The sequence below is a fragment of the Salvelinus fontinalis genome, chromosome 17 (genome assembly GCF_029448725.1).
Source record: "Salvelinus fontinalis isolate EN_2023a chromosome 17, ASM2944872v1, whole genome shotgun sequence".
In the NCBI taxonomy this organism is placed as follows: Eukaryota; Metazoa; Chordata; class Actinopteri; order Salmoniformes; family Salmonidae; genus Salvelinus; species Salvelinus fontinalis.
The window spans coordinates 48,393,325-48,407,678 of NC_074681.1; the positions used below are offsets into that span (position 1 = coordinate 48,393,325).

General features: G+C 39.6%; 1 long non-coding RNA gene across 1 annotated transcript; it reads left to right on the plus strand.

The window, feature by feature from the left end:
* Positions 1-1,801: 1,801 nt before the first annotated feature.
* Positions 1,802-9,549, plus strand: LOC129814508 (uncharacterized). Its single transcript, XR_008753294.1, has 3 exons — positions 1,802-8,030; positions 8,811-8,935; positions 9,160-9,549. It is a non-coding gene; the product is annotated as an uncharacterized LOC129814508 (long non-coding RNA).
* The last annotated feature ends 4,805 nt before the right edge of the window (positions 9,550-14,354 follow it).

A 14,354-nucleotide genomic window follows, 5' to 3' on the forward strand; every position in this document is an offset into this window, starting at 1 on the left:
AACATCGTTTCACTTTTTTGGACAAAGTTTACTGGTATTTTTTTGGACTCCTTCGTTGGCATGTTGAACGAGTGGATTACTGAACTCCATGGCGCCAACTAAACTGACTTTTGGGAAATAAAGAAGTATTTAATTTAACAAAACGACCATTCATATTGTAGCTGGGACCCTTGGGATTGCAAACAGAGGAAGATCTTCAAGGGTAAGTGATTTATTTAATCGCTGTTTGTGATTTTGTGAAGCCTGTGCTGGTTGAAAAATATGTTGTGTTGTGCTGTCCTCAGATAATCACATGATATGCTTTCGCCGTAAAGCCTTTTTGAAATCTGACAACGCAGTTGGATTCACAAGAAGTTAAGCTTTTATATGATATAAGACACGGATATTTATTGCGCGCCCTCCAATTTCACCGGATGTTGTCGTCGTCTTTCCCACCAGCGGGACACCTAAATAAAATCAAAATCAAATCAAATGTATTTATAAAGCCCTTCTTACATCAGCCGATGTCACAAAGTGCTATACAGAAACACAGCCTAAAACCCCAAACAGCAAGCAATGCAGGTGTAGAAGCACGGTGGCTAGGAAAAACTCCCTAGAAAGGCCAAAACTTAGGAAGAAACCTAGAGAGGAAGCAGGCTATGAGGGGTGGCCAGTCCTTTTCTGGCTCTGCCGGGTGGAGATTATAACAGAACATGGCCAAGATGTTCAAATGTTCATAGATGACCAGCAGGGTCAAATAATAATAATAATAATCACAGTTGTTGTCGAGGGTGCAACAGGTCAGCACCTCAGGAGTAAATGTCAGTTGGCTTTTCATAGCCGATCATTCAGAGTATCTCTACCGGTCCTGCTGTCTCTACAGATTTGAAAACAGCAGGTCTGGGACAGGTAGCACGTCCAGTGAACAGGTCAGGGTTCCATAGCTGCAGGCAGAACAGTTGAAACTGGAGCAGCAGCACAGCCAGGTGGACAGCAAGGAGTCATTAGGCCAGGTAGTCCTGAGGCATGGTCCTTGGGCTCTGGTCCTCTGAGAGAGAGAGAGAAAGGAAGAAAGAAAGAAAAAGGGAAAGAAAGAGAGAATTAGAGAAAACATACTTAAATTCACACAGGACACCGGAAAAGACAGGAGAAATACTCCAGATATAACAGACTGACCCTAGCCCCCCGACACATAAACTACTGCAGCATAAATACTGGAAGCTGAGACAGAAGGGGTCGGGAGACACTGTGGCCCCATCCAACGATACCCCCGGACAGGGCCAAAAAGGCAGGATATAACCCCACCCACTTTGCCAAAGCACAGCCCCCACACCACTAGAGGGATATCTTCAACCACCAACTTACCATCCTGAGACAAGGCTGAGTATAGCCCACAAAGATCTCCACCACGGCACAACCCTAGCCCAAAGCCTTAAATCTAAAATTAATTTTAAATAAATGTTTCAATCCCCTCATCAATCTACACACAATACCCCATGATAATGAAGTAAAAACAGTTTTATTAAATTAAATGTATTAAAAATTGAAAGCTGAAATATCACATTTGCATAAGTACTCAGACCCTTTACTCAGCACTTTGTTAAAGCACCTTTTGCAGCAATTACAGCCTTGAGTCTTTTTGGGTATGACACTACGAGCTTGGCACACCTGTATTTGGGTAGTTCCTCCAATACTTCTCTGCAGAGCCTCTCAAGCTCTGTCAGGTTGGATGGGGAGCGTCGCTACACAGCTATTCTCAAGTATCTCTTGAGATGTTAGATCGGGTTTAAGTCCGGGCTCTGGCTGGGCCACTCAAGGACATCCAAAGACTTCTCCCTAAGACACTTCTGTGTTGTCTTGGCTGTGTGCTTAGGGTTGTTGTCCTGTTGGAAGGTGAACCTTCACCCCAGTCTGAGTTCCTGAGCACTCTGGAGGAGGTTTTCATCAAGGATCTTTCTGTACTTTGCTCCATTCATCTTTCACCATGATCCTGACTAGTCTCCCAGTCCCTGCCGCTGAAAAACATCCCCAGAGGATGATGCTGCCACCACCATTTTATTTTTTTATTTTTTATTTCACCTTTATTTAACCAGGTAGGCTAGTTGAGAACAAGTTCTCATTTACAACTGCGACCTGGCCAAGATAAAGCAAAGCAGTTCGACACATGGAATAAACAAACATACAGTCAATAATAAAATAGAAAAAGTCTATATACAGTGTGTGCAAATGAGGTAGGATAAGGGAGGTAAGGAAATAAATAGGCCATAGTGGCGAAAGGGATGGTGCCAGGTTTCTTCCAGACGTGACGCTTGGCATTCAGGCCAAAAAGTTTGATCTTGGTTTCATCAGACCAGAGAATCTTGTTTCTCATGGTCTAAGAATCCTTTAGGTGCCTTTTCGCAAACTCCAAGTGAGCTCTCGTGTCCCTTTTACTGAAGAGTGGCTCCGTCTTGCCACTCTAGTATAAAAGCCTGATTGGTTGAGTGCTGCAGATATGATTGTCCTTCTGGAAGGTTCTCCTATTTCCACAGAGGATCTCTGGAGCTCTGTCTGAGTGACAATCGGGATCTTTGTCACCTCCCTGACCAAGTCCCTTCTCCCCCGATTGTCCAGTTTAGCTGGGTGGCAAGCTCTATGAAGAGTCTTGGTGGTTCCAAACTTCTTCCATTTAAGAATTATGGAGGCCATTATGTTCTTGGGATCTGTGCCTTCGACACAATCCTGTCTCGGAGCTCTACAGACAATTCCTTCAACCACATGGCTTGGTTTTTGCTCTGACATGCACTGTCAACTGTGGGACCTTAATTAAATAGACAGGTGTGTGTCTTTCCAAATCATGTCCAATCAATTCAATTTACCACAGGTGGACTCCAATCAAGTTCTATAAACATCTCCAGGATGATCAATGGAAACAGGATTTACGTGAGCTCAATTTAGAGTCTCATAGCAAAGGGTCTGAATACTTAAGTAAATAAGGTCAATTACATTTTTTATCCATTTGCAAAAATTTCTGAAAACCAGTTTTCGCTTTGTCATTATGACATGCTGGATGGCAGGTTAGTTTTCTGTACATTATAGTTTGGTGGTTGACTCAAGGAGGTGTGAGGTGTGTGGCTGTCCTAAATTATACAGCAAATGTTTGAGGTTATGGGGGACTTTACCAGTCACACGTACAAGTCAAAATCCCCAGATAATTAATTGTGCTGTGGGGTAAATGGCTGCACAACCTGTCACATTCACTATCGTTTCATACTATCAGGGCCGCTTCTAGCCTTTCCTTCAATTCTGCACATTTTGACATGGGATGGAGAGATATTTTTCGAGTTTTAAAGCAAATTTCCTGAAATTCAAGACATTTAGCCATGTTAAAAGCGATATCTAGTGAGAGTGTCTAACAAAATCCCCAGACGTAAGGGCACAGAATTCGGCCAAGTTTAGATAGCTGGTTAGACTAGTTTACCAATCCCAAAAACAATTGTGAGTGACAACTGAGTGAGTCTCATTGTCTAACATAACAAATGGAAAACTGCTGATGCATATCCAAATTTCGGAATGGCACCTTTTGTATTCCACTATTCTAACAGCCCAAAATTAGTTCCTTTTTAAATGTATGATTAAAATAATAATAATTCAGTCCCTTAGCGGCCCGGGGGCCCTAAGCGATCGCTTATGTCACTTATGGCTGGAGCTAGCCCTGCATACTATACTGCCACATGGCCTTTGGATCCAACCACTGCCACAAAATTCCTCTAAAGACTAAAACGTTCTTCTCTGACACTGGTATCCCACATTACAGCTACCCCCCTGACCCACATGAAACCCTAAAAGGGGATTCCAGCCTTGAGAAGTTAGCTCATATCGCCCTGCATCAAAGAGTGACTGATACTGGTAAGACCACTCACCATGAAACAGCAGAAATAGTAATTAATGACAGCGTTGTGTAGTTTGAGCTAAACAAACTAGCTTACAGACTGCAAGAAACAACAGGATGGGCTCGCCAAATCACGACAATATAATGGTTTGAAGTTGAATGGAAAATATAAGCACCGCAAATCTATAAATTAAATACTGCTCATCTTGTCCATTCATTTTAGATAGCTGGATCTTCAAAACCAAAATCTCGGAACATGGACTTATCTTGACAGACTATTTTTGACATCTGAAAACATTGGAATTTTCCGTAAGGTGGGTAAACGCTTGTGCATAACCAAAATTGTGAGTAAACACCTGCTAACACAAATGTTAACAAGCCACCGGTCTCCCTTACAGTGTAAGATAGCAGACCATTTAACAATAAACCAAGATAAAATCCATAAATGATGAGGGAGAAGTTATTGAAAACAAATTTTGTATTGGAAAAAAGACGTATCAGTGCCTTAAAGCTATAGGCTTGGAACCGACCAAACATGTTCATTAAGCAGAACTAAGGATTGCGGAGAGAGTGGGGGCAAATGTGTGGTTCGGCATCTGAGTCCAAGAGATGAGAGAGAACCTGGAAAATGATTAACACGTGCCACGTGCTGCACTAGTCGGGGGAGCCTCTCCCTCTGATGTGGTGTGGTGTGTGTGTTCTGTGTGCGTGTGTTCTGTGTGTGTGAGAGGAGAGTGCGTGTATGTTTTTGTCTGTGTGTGTGTGTGTGTGTGTGTGTGTGTGTGTGTGTGTGTGTGTGTGTGTGTGTGTGTGTGTGTGTGTGTGTGTGTGTGTGTGTGTGTGTGTGTGTGTGTGTGTGTGTGTGTGTGTGTGTCAAGTCTCATAGCAAAGGGTCTGAACATGAATTTTTAAATGTGCCAACATATCAACAACAACAAAATTCACTTTGTCATTACGGGGTATTGTTTGTAGATTGATGAGTAAAACAAATAATTGTATCAAGTTTAGAATAAGGCTGTAATGCAACAAAATTTGGATAATGTCAAGGGAATACTTTCCAAATGCACCGTCTTTTTTTCTCTTGGCTTGTTCGAATGGTTTGAAAATGAATTACCTGTGCATACGCTTACGCACAGTAATAACAAACAGAGGGTACCACACAATTGAGACATTACTGTGCTGAGTTGGCCCACTTACGCAGACGCCCACACACACTTGCCGTCTCTGACAAAACTGTCCACACCTCTCCATCTGTCACTCTGTATTACTCATCGCTGCTAGGGAGAGAGATGGTAAGGGGGATTCCTCCTGTGTCGTTTCCAATGTGGTTCTCTCCTCTTCTGTCCTCTGTCCACTAGCCTGAAAAAACCTGCCCAGTGGGAGGTGTGTTACTGAGAGTTGAAGTCATCTTCAGGAGGATGTTGAAAATCGTGACACCAGGTGGCCACAACGTTAACTTTTTAGCTAAATTGAACCCACAAGCTCGTGGGTGTTTTCGAAATCTTGTGAAAAAGAGATTGCACACAAAGTAGACTATTTTCAATGTTTAATGTTACTTTTTTTCAGCAGCAGGGCATACATGTCTTGTCTTTCTCCTGAAATATGCTCATATGTATTTTATTCACGTTTTTAGCCAACCTAAAACCTCAAATAAAAAATATAAGTGTGAAACTGTTCTCCCAGCTTTGTCGATAGAAAGTCCATTAGTTAGTACATGAGACCAGTTTTAGTATTTTGTAAATGTTATCAATATCAAACAACAGCAGCCTTTGGTATTAAGGATTTTTTTGATCCATGTGGACTGATATCAGTAGCTTCAACATTCACACATTCAGATGATAACATTCAGATGATAACTATCGGATGGTGCACTCAGTTCTGTCAGTTCCATTCCCTCTTTGGTAAAGCCACATAAACCCAATATGTGATTTGACATGATGAGGCTTCCGCCTTTAATACATTCCAAGTGCATATCCCACTGGAGAACCTGAAACAGATGAAGGCAAACCCATTCACAATAAGGTGGTACCACTACTTCCTTACCATCAGGATGCAGAAAGTCAGAGTTAGCTCTACGCTGATGCCCTGACCACCAGCATGGGGGCACCCCCACGGCTGTGTTAGTTCCCCTAGCCCAGAGGTGGGCAATTCCAGTCCTCGAGGGCCTGACTGGTGTCACAGTTTCTCTCCATTCCCAGCTAACACACCTGACTTAACTATACATTCATGTACATACTACCTCAATTGGGCCGACCAACCAGTGCTCACGCACATTGGCTAACCGGGCTATCTGCATTGTGTCCCACCTACCACCCGCCAACCCCTCTTTTACGCTACTGCTACTCTCTGTTCATCATATATGCATAGTCACTTTAACCATATCTACATGTACATGCTACCTCAATTAGCCTGACTAACCGGTGTCTGTATGTAGCCTCGCTACTGTATATAGCCTGTCTTTTTACTGTTGTTTTATTTCTTTACCTACCTATTGTTCACATAATACCTTTTTTGCACTATTGGTTAGAGCCTGTAAGTAAGCATTTCACTGTAAGGTGTACACCTGTTGTATTTGGTTCACGTGACAAATAAACTTTGATTTGATTTGATTGCATGATGATTAGCTTAGCAACAACATGGCACAGCATGAAAATGTGAATGTGATTGGGTGGGGGCTGCTGGGTGGGGGTTTCTTCATTCATTACATTCCTATATTATTTTTATAATATCTCTGGCAGCGGCACCATGCAATGCATTTTGGGCTAAAGAAGCAGACAAATAAGAAAAATGTGAATGACCCTCTGTTAAATTACACATTTCTCGAGGTATAAATATCACAAAAATATGATCAATGGCTCCTTCGAGAGAAGACATTGTTATATGCTATGGAGGTACATTTGTGTCCTTTTGTCGAGAGCAAAACGTTTTTATTTTCAATCAAAAAGAATTGTTCTGAACGCAACTTTTTCATTTTCAATCAAAAATAATTATTCTGAAAGCAAAAACAAGGCTTTAAAGTTTTAAAAGATTATTGCAATCAAAAATGTTGTAATAGAGCACCAAGCCTTATGCATTTTATTCCCCAAAAATATTTAGAGAACAAAACTAATTTCGCTATCAACCACCCTGCATTTCTGCAATTTTTGGAGTGTCAGTTTGGCTACTACCAATACTGTTCAGCTTTTCTTTCCGACACAAAGGAAGTCATAGTGGACACCTACTGTCACGCCCTGACCTTAGTTTTCTATGTTTTCTTTATTATTTTGGTTAGGTCAGGGTGTGACGAGGGTGGGTATGCTTGTTTTTGTATTGTCTAGGGTTTTTTGCATATCTAGGGGTTTTGTTATGTCTAGGTATATGTAGGTCTATGGTGGCCTGAATTGGTTCCCAATCAGAGGCAGCTGTTTTTCGTTGTCTCTGATTGGGGATCATATTTAGGTTGCCATTTTCCCTTTTGGTTTTGTGGGTTCTTGTCTATGTGTAGTTTCCTGTTCAGCACTCTTTGTATAGCTTCACGGTTCGTTTTTGTCGTTTTGTTCAGTGGTCATTCTTATGTTAAAGAGAATGTACGTATACCACGCTGCGCCTTTGTCTCCTCCCTACGATGGCCGTGACACCTACGAAGGACTGTGTGATAATGGCATCTACTAAGATGTATAATGTCTCCATCAAATCTAAGAAGTTAGTTAAACTTTTTTATTCTTACTTATTCGTAGACAAATTTTCAATGATGTATGAAATTGGAGTTGTTCTTCATCAACCTTTAATATATAAATAATGAAACAGGTTAATAGGTTAAATATTTCACTTTTAATTCCAATGCTTTTTTTTCAAGAAACAACATTGTCATTTTTGGCGGTATAAATTCATTTTCAAGGAAGGTAAGTATATTATTTTGTATGCATGTTGCCCATCACCTAATGAACAACCTCAATACCAGTCTGGTGTTAAGTTTTCTGTGCTGTAGTGACGTATCCTGAAAATGACATCTGCTGCTTTAGATTGAACCGTCATATCTCAGTTACTGTCTCCGTATCTACAAAAAATACGTTATTTTCTTTACTTTCAGAATGCAAGTTGATCAAGGGGTTGAAAATGTAGATATTGCCAGATGTATGTTATCTGTCCGAGGAACAGGCCGTGGAAGCTTTATTGCTGGCAAAAGTGTCCATAACCAGAGGTAATTAAACTGTTCTGTGTTCTTTTTCTCTCTTCCTCTGCCTGTCTTGATGTACATGGAACCTGTCTCACATGCATTAATTAAAAAACACTTAAGATGTCAGCTGCTAATTTTCAGATGTACACCACATAAACACAGCCATTTTCACTGGACTATCAAGACCCTGTTGCTGCCAAGTCATGATTTATCTGGGGGTTAGCCTTGCAATAACCAAGTGGTGAGAAACATAGCCCTCTATATTTAAATATTTCAGGTACACTCAGATAGGTGTCTGCGTCACATACAGTCAGTAACCACTCACAGAGGCACACACAACTTGCATTTCTATAACTTCGGAACCACCTCAGTGTTCACTATTCATGGAGGAAGACCACAGAGATTAGGTTCCTCCCCCACACAAAACCTTTTCTTTCTCTCTGCTTATGGAGAGATGTTTGGAGTGCTGTGACATGCCAGTACTTAAACTTGCTGCACAGTTTGGAGGAAGACGGCTACCTTGACCTGTCGAATTCTATCCACCTCTTCTGTGTGGGATAAGTGTTCCTACCTCGTCTGCGGACAGATCTGCAGCATTTCACAGAGAGTTAGAATAATCACCCTTTAAGTACAGAGGCGAACCTGACACCTCACCAGCTGTTGCCTTAGCACTACACAATGGATTCAAATGATCAAGTCATCATCAAGCTTCAAGTGGTATTTATGTATTCATTTGTGATCTTGTAATGTAAAAGTCTAATGACATTATCTTCTATCGTTTGTCCTTATGTGGGTTTTTTTCAGCATAAAGTACTCTGTAGCCACTTAGTGTGGACATCAGGTGAGACTACACACACAGTTATATCAGCTGTGTTGGTGAACCCCTCCCGCATCTGAACTGGCTGATAGAGGGCACAGCATGATCATAGGTGAGAGGCCACTTGGTCGGGTCAACAGGAAGTATTATTAAAGAGATGCTTTACATTGAAATACAGATAGAGATGTAGTAGTCCCAGAGTTAATGACCCAAGGTCAGTTTTGCATTTCACCTCCTGATGATTTTGATGACAGACGGTGTTAGAATAAAAAAAACTAAGATTAATCATCTCTCTCTCTCTATCCACCTCTCTATCCATCTGTCTCTCGTCTGCAGGTATGTTTTGATGTGGGAGAGAAAGCCAGTCCCGTCATCGCCACCTCACCCGCTCTTAAGATAACCTTCGGGCCGACTGGGACCCCAAGCTGGTTAGGAGACACCGCTAGAGACACTATGTAATTGTGATGAACTGAGAGAATATTAGGGTAGCACTGTAATTCATTAATCATATGCTGTCTTCCCTGCTCCTCTGTTAAAACCTCTTTCCTTTTCTGTCTTCTACCCCTCTCTCCCCACCTCCTCTTTGTTCCTCTTTTTAAAAAGAATTAACACCATATGTGCATTGAAGTACAGATTTAACTTGTATTTATAATATCATATTACAATTATGATAGTTATAATGCATGTATTATGTATTTATAACACCTGGATAATGAACTTTCAATAAAGCGTTTCACATTCTCCACTGGTTGAAATGAAGTATCTCATTGAAATACTACATATATCCTGTGCCCTCAGATTAATGCAGATTAAGGGAGTTAGATATGCATAGGAAGTGTAGTGTACTGTTTTTTTCCTTGTATATATGAATTACAAATCAGCCTTTTCTTAAATCATGTTTCTAGTCTATTGCATAGTTACAATGTGTAATCATTGCTGTTCCAGGAGCAGGAGTGGTAAACACTGTTGAAGTGTATAATTGTAATACATACATGCAGACACAGCATCCTTCAAAGAATGGAGTTCGATACACTTAGCATTGGATATGACTGAAAAAGAATGTATCACAGAGATTCATACCTGAACCACACCTTTATTTGCCAAGGAAGAGTACATGATCAGTGAATATCTTCAATGAACAGGCTACAATGTGGGGATCTCATGCGTGGTAATAACTACAGTACATGTATATAGGACTTGCATCCTTGTCACAATAAAATTATTATAATCTACTCAATCCATAGGCTTCATTAATGCCATTCCGTCTTGAAGTCGATACAACAACTATGATAGCTGAGGTTCGTAGGTTCTGAACTAATATTCGTACCAAACGTTTTAGGGTCCATACACAGATCGGCTACATACTGCAACTAGCTACACATCCATAGAGGCATACAGTTATTTTTATCCTCCACTACACAATAAGCAAACAAATAGTTAGCTAGCTATGTTACTTCAGCTGCATTGCATGGCAAATATAAGCAAGGCAATCTAACACAATTGTACACTCAATTTGCAGTAAATGCTTTAGCTAGCTAGATTCTTTACATCCACTGTTTCACAAGACGACAGTTAGGTTTGCTCGTTTTCTCAGGAGTCCCTAAAATATTAAACAACAGGAATTACAATTTCATACTCATGTCATAACACTAGCTAGCTAGCTGGCTAATTTAAACTTGTCAGCTAACTTGCTAATAGTGATTTTCGTAAATGAACTTCATGACAAAAAAATATGCACAATCGTTTGTCTCCACATTAACTAACATATTCCTCTCAATTGTACATTTTTGTACATGCTTGACTCGTTATAACGTTATAATTACCTACATTTGCTTCCACCGTAATGTTTTGTCAGCCATCTTTGCTAAAGAACGTCACCAGGGACGGGTGGCTCGCGTCAAATTCGTCATTGGAACCATTTGATATGATTGGTCATATAAAAACCTTGGAACCCAAATGCATAATGAGTGCTCTAACTCCCCCTTGCGGTGGTCTGGAGCAATGAAGCCGTGACACTGGGTAAGTTCACAACTTTTAAAGGAGGAATCACTGTTTGACATCGGCCAGTGTTGTAATCTGACATGTATGACAGACGTTTTCACGATCTAAAAGTCGTATTCCTATTAACTTCCAGGGTAGTGAGAGCGACTTTATCACAGTGCTACAGTGGTTCCTCCTTTAAAGTTGCTTCATACTGCGGATCACCTTGTGTTATGCCGCAGAATTCTGTTGCATGTCATTTAATTCTCTGCCATTTTTTCTGTTACTGCAAGTTATTGCTAGTTTGACCACCAGAGGGCATCTTTGAGAAGCCCTTGACAGTATTCCGTAATGGCGTTATCCTTTTTTGTAATAACAGAGTATATGGGATTGATTTGAAGAAATTTGGCTTAATTCATTAATCTAATGATTAGAATCCTCCAACGTCACTTTGTACAGCGCCATATTTTCCATTCCATCCTAACAGAAACCCTGAGGGAATTCATTTAAATGTGTTTCTCTAAATAGAAACACAAAAAAACAGACTAACTAAAAACAAAATAAAAAACAGTTAATCAAACAGAAATCTAAAACACCCGCCCTCCTCCTCACCAGTAGTGTTTAATAAACCAACCCCTCTCTTAAAACACATGCACACGTTATGAAACAGATTTGTATGGATAAAATTATTAAAATGTGCATTTTTGCTTTTGTTTTGTTTCCTACTGTAAGTTTGCCCTACTGTCTGTAAATGATGAAGTGTCCTGTACAGTGCTTGCTGTTTGAGATTTATAAGATTTATAAACATTTTTTAAATTTATTTTATTTTACCGTTATTTTACCAGGTAAGTTGACTGAGAACACGTTCTCATTTGCAGCAACGACCTGGGGAATAGTTACAGGGGAGAGGAGGGGGATGAATGAGCCAATTGTAAACTGGGGATTATTAGGTGACCATGATGGTTAGAGGGCCAGATTGGGAATTTAGCCAGGACACCGGGGTTAACACCCCTACTCTTACGATAAGTGCCATGGGATCTTTAATGACCTCAGAGAGTCAGGACACCCGTTTAACGTCCCATCCGAAAGACGGCACCCTACACAGGGCAGTGTCCCCAATCACTGCCCTGGGGCATTGGGATATTTTTTAGACCAGAGGAAAGAGTGCCTCCTACTGGCCCTCCAACACCCTCCAACTAATTAAAAGTCAGACTAACTAAATGAAGCGCCTCCACACTGCTACAGTGTAGAATGCCTTTACTTTATTTACTGCATTGAAGGCCATGTTATTGTGTTTCTATTTAGAGAAAAACAAAAAATAATACCCTCAGGGTTTCTGTTAGGGTGGAATGGAAAATATGGCGCTGTACAAAGTGACTTTGGAGGATTCTAAATTGTTTGCCTTCATTAGACAACTTTGTTTCAATATTCTGTAAATCAGTGATATTTATTCCCATAGTATTTTGTTATGGATCCATAACGAAATCAACATCTGCATTTTGGAAGAGTATTTTTTAATCAGTATTTTATTAATGAAATGTGTTTATTTGTTTATTAGGCTACTGTGCAGTGTACAATACATACTGTAGTAAACATGGAGAAGTGCCCAATTCCTTACATAAGGGAGAGCAGGCCATGTCTGTACTACAGAATGCAGGGCACGTGGGAGACCTGTGTTATTTCATAGTTGTGATGTTTTCACTATTATTCTACAATGTTGAAAATAGTCAAAATAAAAATCCTGGAATGAGTAGGTGTGTCCAAACTTTTGACTGGTACTTGCTTAATTAATTTGAATAATATTATGGTGTTTCTATTCCATTAAAAAGGATGGAATGGAAAATATGGCGTAAGCTACTGGATTGGAAGATTCAAAAATAGTTTGCCTTCATCAGACAAACTTTGTTCCAATATTTCTGTAAATCAGTGATATTTATTCCCACAGTAATTCGTTATGGATCCATAACTAAATCAACATCTGCATTTTGAAAGATGATAAAAATCTCATCTTTTGTTCAAGACCAGTCCCCCCATGCTAAAATTGTTGTAGGCTTTTGCTTCTAACTTTTATATGCTCTTTAAATAAAAACAGCACATTTCTCAACACTAGTGAGACTAATTTCCCCTATGGTAGCCCATGACTCTCTGCCAATAATAAGATTTAGAGGATTGGAGGACTCTAAGTTAATATCTAAGGGGCATTTTCCATTAGGATCTGTGAGAATATCTGAGAACATCTAAGGGGCTTTTATATAATTCAAAAACAATTTATAATAATCACTTTGTTAAAAAGTAACAATATTTAATTTTCTTTTAACCTAGAGTGATCAAGAAAGAGGCAATTCTTGAACATGGGGTGAGATATTCTCAGTAATTTGTAAATGAAGCCAGTTTGTTATTTAGAATATTTTTTTTCTGGAGAAACCCAACTTGATTATTTAGCAGAGATAACTTGCTTATATTCATGAAGATGATGAGTGATAGGCAAAGGCAATCTGTAATCTGCTGGCATCACGGCATGACATCAATATCACTCTAATTACAGTCAGAAGACAGTTGAACAAACTTGCGTTGATTTATGGAAACGCTCGGTAAGAAATGTTTTAATATACAGTTGAAGTCGGAAGTTTACATGCACCTTAGCCAAATACATTTAAACTCAGTTTTCACAAATCCTGACATTTAACCCTAGTAAAAATTCCCTGTCTTAGGTAAGTTAGGATCACCACTTTATTTTAAGAATGTGAAAGAATAATCAGAATAACAGTAGAGAGAAAGATTGATTTATTTCAGATTTTTTTCTTTCATCACATTCCCAGTGGGTCAAAAGTTTACATACACTCAATTGGTATTTAGTAGCATTGCCTTTAAATTGTTTGACTCCCGCCCGAAGAAGGAGAGGCATCAACTTCGGCAGAAGTCGTGACACTTTTCCCCCTTTCCATGTTAAAGATTCCAATTGATAAAGTGTTTTTAGCTACAATCGGCCAAAACCCCAATTAATACATTTGGGTACAGTCGATAGCGTGCTGGACTTCAGGCTAGAAAGACGACTTGCAACAGATCGTGAAAGGTGAGTGAACGTTAGCTATTCGCTACATAAGATAATAATTCTTCAAAGTATTCAGACCCCTTCACATTTTTCACATTTTGTTATTTTACAGCCTTAATCTAAAATGGATTAACTATAACATTTTCCTTATAAATCTACACACTAATGACAAAAAATAAAAATAAAACAGAAATACCTATTACACAGCCTGTAATATTAGCTGGTAGTTGTTGTATAATTATTGGTTTGTTTTAGCAACATTTTTGCTAGCTAGATTCAATATTGAGTAGCCAGGGCAAACATTTTCACGATTTCACTAACATCATCGATGTGCTTAATATTAGGAAAGTTGAGAAATACATATAGTTGGCCTAGTCTAGAGAAAGCTGATGGGATCCTCCTCTTTTTAATATATTCCATCAAAACTCAGTTTTTTCACACAATTACATACTGTAGCATAGCCTAAAGAAATGTTGCGCAACTTGGGCTCATAGGAACA